Here is an 8,404-nt window from a genome sequence, read left to right on the forward strand (position 1 = left end):
TGGGGCAAGCAGAAAAAATACAGCACAGAATCTTTAAATCTCTTAGTGCATTTTCTCTCGCTTTTTCTTAAAAATTTTATTTATTTATTTGAGAGAGTGAGATCACAAGCAGGGAGGAAGGGTAGAAGGAGAAGCAGACTCCCTGCCTAGCAAGGAGCCCAACGTGGGACTCAATCCCAGGACCCTGAGATCACAACCTGAGCCAAAGGCAGACGGTTAAGGGACTGAGCCACCCAGGTGCCCCGCCACCCCCACCCCCCTGCATCTGTCTTTTGATCTTAATGAGAAGGAATAGGAAGTTTCTCCATTAGTTAGCATGTGTGCTCCAGGTTTCTGATAAGTAGCATCTATCAAGTTCAAAAACTTCAGTGCCATTCATAGTTTTCTAAGAACTTATTACAAATAGACATTGAACTTCACCAGACGCTTCTTTGCATATGTTTAGATAATAAGATTTTTCCCCTTTAATCTTTTAACATAGTGAATTACATGGATACATTGTAGATTCTTTTTTTCTAATTTAGCAATGTCTAACTTTTTATGTCTGACTCTTGATTTTGGCTGAGGTTTTGATCTCAGGGTTGTGAGACTGAGCACCACATGAGGCTCTGCATTGGACGTAGAGCCTGCTTGAGACTCTCTCTCTCTCTCTCTCCCTCTTGCCCCTCCCACCCCACGCTCATGCACATGCAGTTGCACGTGCACACTCTCTCTCTCAAAAAAAAAGTCATACAGAGGAAATCATTGTATATATATCCATCTGTAATTTGTCTTTTTTGCTCAAAATTATGTTTTTGAGATTCAGCAATGTTGAATTTCTAGCTGTAGTTAATTCATTTTCCCTGTGGTATGATATTCCATGAAATGATTATACTGTGATTTATTAATTCATCCTACCATTGATGAATATTGAAGTTGGTTCTAGATTTTTGCTATTGTGACAATGGTGCTAAAATATTTCTTGTACAAGTACCCATGTGAAAGACTGTCTTTGGGTTGCCTCTCTGACGTGAATTTCTGGTTTGTATGATAGGTACGCTATGCTAAATGAGGGAAAACTGCTTCCCAACTGGCAGTTCTAATCTACACAACTCTTACCAGTATAGATGAGTGCCAAAAACATGCAAATGTCAGATTTTAATTTTTGCCCATCTGATAATTAGGAAATTGCATTTCATTGAAGTTTTAATTTGCATTTCTCTAATTATGAATTAAATTGAGCATCTTATCATATGTTCTATGACCATTCATGTTTCACCCTGTGCAAAATGCCTATTTATTTTGCCCATTTTTCTAGTGAGCTGTGTATCTTCTTCTTACAGATTCATAGGAATTCTCTTAATATTCCAGATACTAAGCTTCTGTTTATTTTAAATGTTGTAAATATCTTTTTTTTCCTACTATGTGGCTTCTCCCTCCCTGCTCATATTGTGAATTTGATTTATGAAAGGCCTTAGTTTTTAATATGTATGAATTAATAATCTTTTTATTTTCTTTATGATTTATACTTTTTTTTTTTTTTTGTCTTAAGAAACTCTTTCCTACCCTGTGTTTTTAAAGATATTCCCATATGGTTTCTCCTAAAAAAAGTAAACTTTTGTCTATTCCCTTTAGGCGTTTGATTTCTCTGGAATTGTATCCAGCCAACTTGCCAAGCTCTCTATTATTTCTCAGAACAGACTCTATATTTACATTCACTTCCTACCACTGCTGCAACAAATTACCATGCTTTTTGTGGCACAAAAGAACACATTCATTATCTCATAATTCTGGAAGTCAGAGTCCTGAAAATGAGTCTCATGGAGCTAAAATTAAGGTTTCGGCAGGGCTGTGTTCTTTCTGGAGGCTCTAGCAGAAAATCCGTTTCTTGCCTTTTCCAGCTTTTAGAGTAGCTTCCCGCGTTCCTTGGCTTCCCGCATTCCTTAGCCGGCCTCCAGCTCTGTTCTCCCTCTAACAACTGCTTTCATTTTCACGTCCCCTCTGATCCTGACTGTCCTGTCTCTCTCTTTTAAGGATGCTCATGATTATATGGGTCCACCTGGATGACCCAGGATAATCACCCCATCTCAAGCTCCTTACCTCAATCACGGCTATAAATTCCCTCTTGCCATGTGGGGTAACCTATTCACAAGTCCCAGGGAGTACGATGTGGGCATCTTTGGGGAGCCATTATGCTGCCTACAGCAATTCTCTTTTGTTGTTAGGTCAGATTTCTTAATAAAGCCAGTCTTGGTTTTCCTTTTTTAACTTCTCTATCTGTTCAATTTTCCTAACTGTTTAGGAGGTTAAGATCTCCAACATAGTGCCTCAATAGAAGGAGTAATAGAATCGTCCTTGACTTGTTCCAGAATTTAAAATAATATTTTTAAACATCCCATCATTGGACATGAGTTTGCTAAAGGGTTCTGGAGTCACCGTTTCCTGGTTAAAGGGAGTTTTCTTCTACTCGTATTTTCCTAGAAATTTCGACCATGAATGTGTGTTGAAAACAATTGAATGCTTCTTTTTCTGCTTTGATCTTTGTCCCATAATCTTTTAATATGAAGAATCATAGTGATTTATTTGATTTGCTAGTATTTAATCAACCTTGAATTCCTGTGACAAACCCAATTATGTCATGATATATTTACTTTTATTAACAGGGCTATGTATTTGCGCATATGTCCATGAGTAAGATAGATAGGAAATTTTCATTGCCATTAATTTTCCAAGAAGTTTGGGGATTTACACATGGTGAGACTCATAAGAGGAGCCAGAAAGTCTTCCTTCTTTTTCTATACTCACAAAGTGTGGGTAGGATTTGAGCGGAGCTTCTCAACCTGGGGCGGGTGGAGGAGAGGGGGCAATTTTACCCCTTAGGAAACATTTACCAATGTCTGGAGACATTTTTTGCTGTCGAATCTGGAGAGGTGCTACTGACTCTTAGTGGGTAGAGGCCAAGGATGCTGTTGACTATTCTACAATGCACAGGACAACTGCCTCCTCTTTTCCTCAAAAAGAAATTTATCTTACCCAAATGTCAGTAGTGCTCAAGTTGGGGTTTCTTCTCATTCTGGAATAAATGATTACTATCCTGATTTGTAATTTTGTGTTTTTTCAGAGGGGCTTCAAAACTTAGGTAAGCTTCAGGGCCCCCACAGAACCTGGATCCTGTCGGAAAAAGAGAGGCCACTGTGTAGAGGACAGGGGTGTGTGTGTAAGAGAGAGCGACAGACAGCGAATAGCTACTGAGCCAAAGTCAATACTGGAGCGAGATGGACAAAAGAGAGAAATTTGGGGTTTTTTTTTTTTTTTTTTAAAGATTTTATTTATTTATTTGACAGAGGGATAGCGAGAGCAGGAACACAAGCAGGGGGAGTGGGAGAGGGAGAAGCAGGCTTCCTGCCGAGCAGGGAGCCCGATGAGGGACTCGATCCCAGGACTCTGGGATCATGACCTGAGCCGAAGGCAGACGCTTAACAACTCAGCCACCCAGACGCCCAGAAATTCTGTTTTGACGTAATTCTCAAGCAATCAGTTGCTAGAAATTGGCCGCATGTAATAATGTCAAGAAACTGAAGGAAAGTAATTAGTGTGGTATATAGTCTAGCAATTTTAATTCTTGGTATCTATCCTAGAGAAATGCTAGTGCCTGTACACAAAGACATGTTTGAGGATGTTCCCTGAAGCAGTGTTCGTAAAAATGAAAAATTGGAAGCAATCTATATGTCAAATCTGTAGAGTAATGGATAAAGTGAAATATAGTCATACAAAAACCCTACAGCAGTTAAAAAGGAACAAATTTTATCTATGTGTCACCATGGATATATCTCAAAAATACATTTTTGCATGAAAAACAAAATTGCATAGCTATTCTTACCGTATTTTATTTATTTTTATTATGTTCAATTAGCCACTTGTATATTAATGTTAATACATTTATATGCATGCATGTAATATAGTATGTCTTTACATAACACATTTATGTAATGTAGATAAAATGCATGTAAATATAAAAATGGCCTTAAAGGACATTACATTACACACTGAACATGTGGATAGGGTAGTTAGCTCTGGGGAATAAGAGACACAGCAGCAAGATTGAGGAAAAGATGTCGAATGCACACTAATTTGATCTGTGTTGTTCTAATTTTTAAGAGGAGAATGTATGCATGTGTTTCATGTGTAATTGTTTAAGAAGTAGGTAATAGAAAAAAAGACAATAAAACCATGCCTAATTGTTACAGTGTTAATTCCTTTTTTTTTTTTAATGTTTTGAAAACACCTTTAATCAATCCCTTTTGGATATTTAAGTTAATTCTAGTATTTTGTTGAAATAAAACATGCTCTGATGAACATCTCATCTTCCCATCTCTGAATATTTGCTTAGGGTAAATTCATAAAAGGAAAATACTGACTCAAGAGGCATGAACAATTTTGGTGCTTTCATCTATATTTCTAGATTATACCGAAAAAACTTGCTGAACTGATTTCCTCTAACATCAGCAATTTTCCTTTTGGTGCCAGAATGACAATTTTGTTCATCTTTCACCAACATTGGATGAAAGATTATCATTTTCAATTTTTGACTAATTTGAAAGGCTAATTTTATATTTGCTTTGTAATAATTTGCACTTTTTTATACTTTGTGTGAATATTTGCAAATGTTTGTGGCCATTTTAGTTCCTGTTTTGTGATATTGCTTGTTTTGTTTTTCTTTTCAAATTTTTATTTAAATTCTAGTTAGTTAACATATAGTGTAATATTGGTTTCAGGAGTAGAATTCAATGATTCATCACTTACATACAACACCCAGTGCTCCTCATAACAAGTTCCCTCCTTAATGCCCATCACCATTTAGCCCATCCACCAACCACCTCCTTCCATTAACCCTCAGTTTGTTCTCTATCTTTGAGAGTCTCTTATGGTTTGTTTCCCTTTTATCTCCCCCTCCCCCACATATGTTCAATTGTTTTGTTTCCTCAATTCCACACATGAGTAAAAGCATATGGTACTTGCCTTTCTCTGACTGACTTATTTTGCTTAGCATAATACCCTCTAGCTCCATCCATGTCGTTGCAAATGGCAAGATTTCATTCTTTTTGATGGCTGAGTAATATTCCACTGTGTGTGTGTGTGTGTGTGTGTGTGTGTGTGTGTGTGTGTGTACCACATCTTCTTTATCCATTCATCAGTCAAAGGACATTTTGGGCTCTTTCCATAGTTTGGCTATTGTTGATAATGCTGCTATAAACATCAGGGTGCATATACCCCACTGACTCAGTATTTTTGTATCCTTTGGGTAAATACTTAGTAGCGCAATTGATGGATCATAGGGAAGTTCTATTTTTAACTTTTGAGGACCCTCCACAACAGTGTTCATTCTTTTTTAAAGATTTATTCATTTATTTTAGAGAGCAAGAGAGCAAGCGTGAGTGGGTTTGGGGCAGAGGGAGACAATCTCAAGCAGACTCCCCAACAAGCATGGAGCTGGACTCAGTGCTCAATCCCATGACCCATGGGATCATGACCTGGAGCTGAATGCATGAGTCCAAAGCCTAATTGACTGAGCCACCCAGGCGCTCCTGTTAATTCTTGATTGTAGGAATATGCATACATGGTTGTTGGTTTCTGTTTTGTGTTTTTGGGGTTTTCAAAATTCATAAAATAATAACAAAAACACAAATGCAATTTCAATTATAAAAAGAATGTTATGGCTACCAATCAAAATGGTAGAAGTGAGAACTTAAAATCAACAAGTTCATGGGAGAGTTTACTTTATACTTTATGGAGCTGATTTCAAAAGATTTAGCATGGTTCTGACAGTTACCAACTTTCTTTCTTTTGGGAAGCATCACAGTGTGAGGGAAAACACTCGCTCTCCCCTGAGATACCTCTGACCTTGCCTGGGCAAGGAGGACTATCAGTTCATTTTGCAAGGACTGGCAGAGAGGATTGCTCACAGTGCTTTAGCACCTTGTTCCTGATCTTTCTGAAATTGAAGGTAAATTCCTTCTGGAGCAACATTAAGTTGCTGTTTTCCCATTTCATATCCTCAAAAGAAATGAAGGCACATTTAGCTATAGACATTCTATCGTGACACTTTACAAAGAACGTTTGAAACCTGATATTAATTCCTAATAATTTTTTCAATCTTTCAGTTGGTTTTTATGTCCGAGAGATGGAAATTTGAGAAAGATACAAATCTGTTGAGATATTGATCCAGAATATAAAAATGAATTATGAAAAAGTCCTTAGAACAGTATCTGGTATATGGTATGTGCTCTTAGTATCAGCTATTACTAATACTATAGCTATTACTCTAACCAATTCCAAGACTACTGCCACCATGGTAAGAAGCAGCAGATATTTTGATTATTTGAAGCTTTTTTGGGGGGGCGCCTGGGTGGCTCAGTCATTAAGCATCTGCCTTCGGCTCAGGTCATGATCCCGGGGTCCTGGGATCGAGCCCCACATCGGGCTCCCTGCTCAGCCAGGAGCCTGCTTCTCCCTCTTCCTCTGCTCCTCCCCCCTGCTTGTGCTCTCTCTCGCTCACTCTCTCTCTCAAATCAATAAACAAAATCTTTTTAAGAAAATAAGTCTTTTCTATGATGTTAGAAACAAATTTTTTTTTAAGTAAAAACTTTAGAGATAAAGCATCCTTATTTCTAGCAGAAGCTTGCTGTATGAGGTGTTAGTTCCCCTGTGGGAAGAGGGTTCATTCTCCTCAGAACCCCTCATCCCTCCTTACATCTTCCCTGTTCTTTTTTTTGGAGAGAGAGTGCGCACAGGTGCGGGTGGGGAAGGGGCGGAGGGGGAGGGAATGGGAGAGACACTCAAGCAGACTCCTGCTGAGTGCAGAGCCAGACCCGGGGCTTGATCTCCCGACCCTGAGATCAATACCTCAGCTGAAGAGTTGGCCACTTAACCGAATGAGCCCTCCAGGTGCCCCTCCCCAACTGTTCTTTAACAAGGCTAATTAGAAAGTGTTGGTGAGAGGCATTGGGGAAAAGGGGTTGTTTCTGGGTGCCAAGGAGATCAGTCTTAGCCTCTTTTCCCCTCCTTTCCAAACCATGAGGGCTCACTTTTCCACTTTATGAATTTGCCAAAAGCAAAAGCAGTATTTCCTCTCACAATTGGTATATAAATGAGAGGAGATCATCCCTTTTATCCTGTAAGGCTTCTTATCAGAACCGGAGGAGTAAACCATCTTAGTCGTTGGTGGCCTCGGGAGGGTCCTAGTCCGTGTATCCTGCCCCACCTTCTTGCACCATTATCAAGGGCTTGCGGAGTAAAGCTAAGAACAACAACGCAGAAGATAGCATTCCAAGGGTGAGGTGGAATATATTTACAATCCTTGACCCTGCCCCTTTCTGCTGGTTTTTGTTTGTAGCAGTTTTAAAGTTTCTGGAGCACTGTAAGGCCATCACTCAAAATAGCCCCTGGTGACTTACTCCTTGGTGAGTAGTTTAAATACAATTGCTCGGCTACATCTATTAGCTAGCAAAAACGGCGTGATGAACTCAGCTGATGAGTGGACTTCCAATCCTGGAAGCGTAGATTTAGCTCTTGTGGTTCACTCACTCATTCACGAGCATCAGGTTCCCGTTAATTGATATTCTATTTCCAGAGACCATCTCCCTCTGCCTCTCTACCCTCACCCGTTTCGCGACAGTGTTCACTAGTGGAATTAAAGAAACCAGGTGTGGCAAGATTTATGTGTATACTTTAATGGGTGCACGAAATTATTAAAGAATGATAAGCACGGAGCTAGTATAGTCAGCCAGAGCATCCCTGGTTCATGCTAACGTCCAGTCATAGAGTCCAACAAAAAAGAAATATTTAAATCAATTATACTATATCTGCTTGATGGAATACTATACGGTTACTTAAAACTATGTCACGGAAAAATATTTAATGGCATGGAAATACATTCATATTATTGAGAAAAAGAGGGTTATATATGTATATATATGTATATATATATATACATGCACACACACAATAATATAATTTGTGCGGCATCATCCTGGTTTTTTCTGCGGGGTGGGGGGCAACAAAAGGAGCATATCATACATACACAAGGAAAAAAGATAAAACATACACCCAAACCCTAACAGTGATTAGTTTGGGTAGAGGAATTAGGAGTAACCTTTCGCTTTGTGTATGTTTTTCTGCGTGCTCCCAAATTTTCTATACTTAACATGCATTGGTTTTGTAATTAGAAGCAAAAGCAATAGTATTTTCCTTTTTTAAAGGTGGTGGCACCAGCCAGAATGGCAAAAATTAACAAGACAGGAAACAACAAATGTTGGCGAGGATGTGGAGAAAGGTGAACCCTTTTACACTGTTGGTGGGAACGCAAGCTGGTACAGCCGATCTGGAAAACAGTGTGGGGGTTTCTCAAAAAGTTAAAAATAGATCC

Source organism: Neomonachus schauinslandi, chromosome 13 (assembly GCF_002201575.2).
Source record: "Neomonachus schauinslandi chromosome 13, ASM220157v2, whole genome shotgun sequence".
NCBI lineage: Eukaryota > Metazoa > Chordata > Mammalia > Carnivora > Phocidae > Neomonachus > Neomonachus schauinslandi.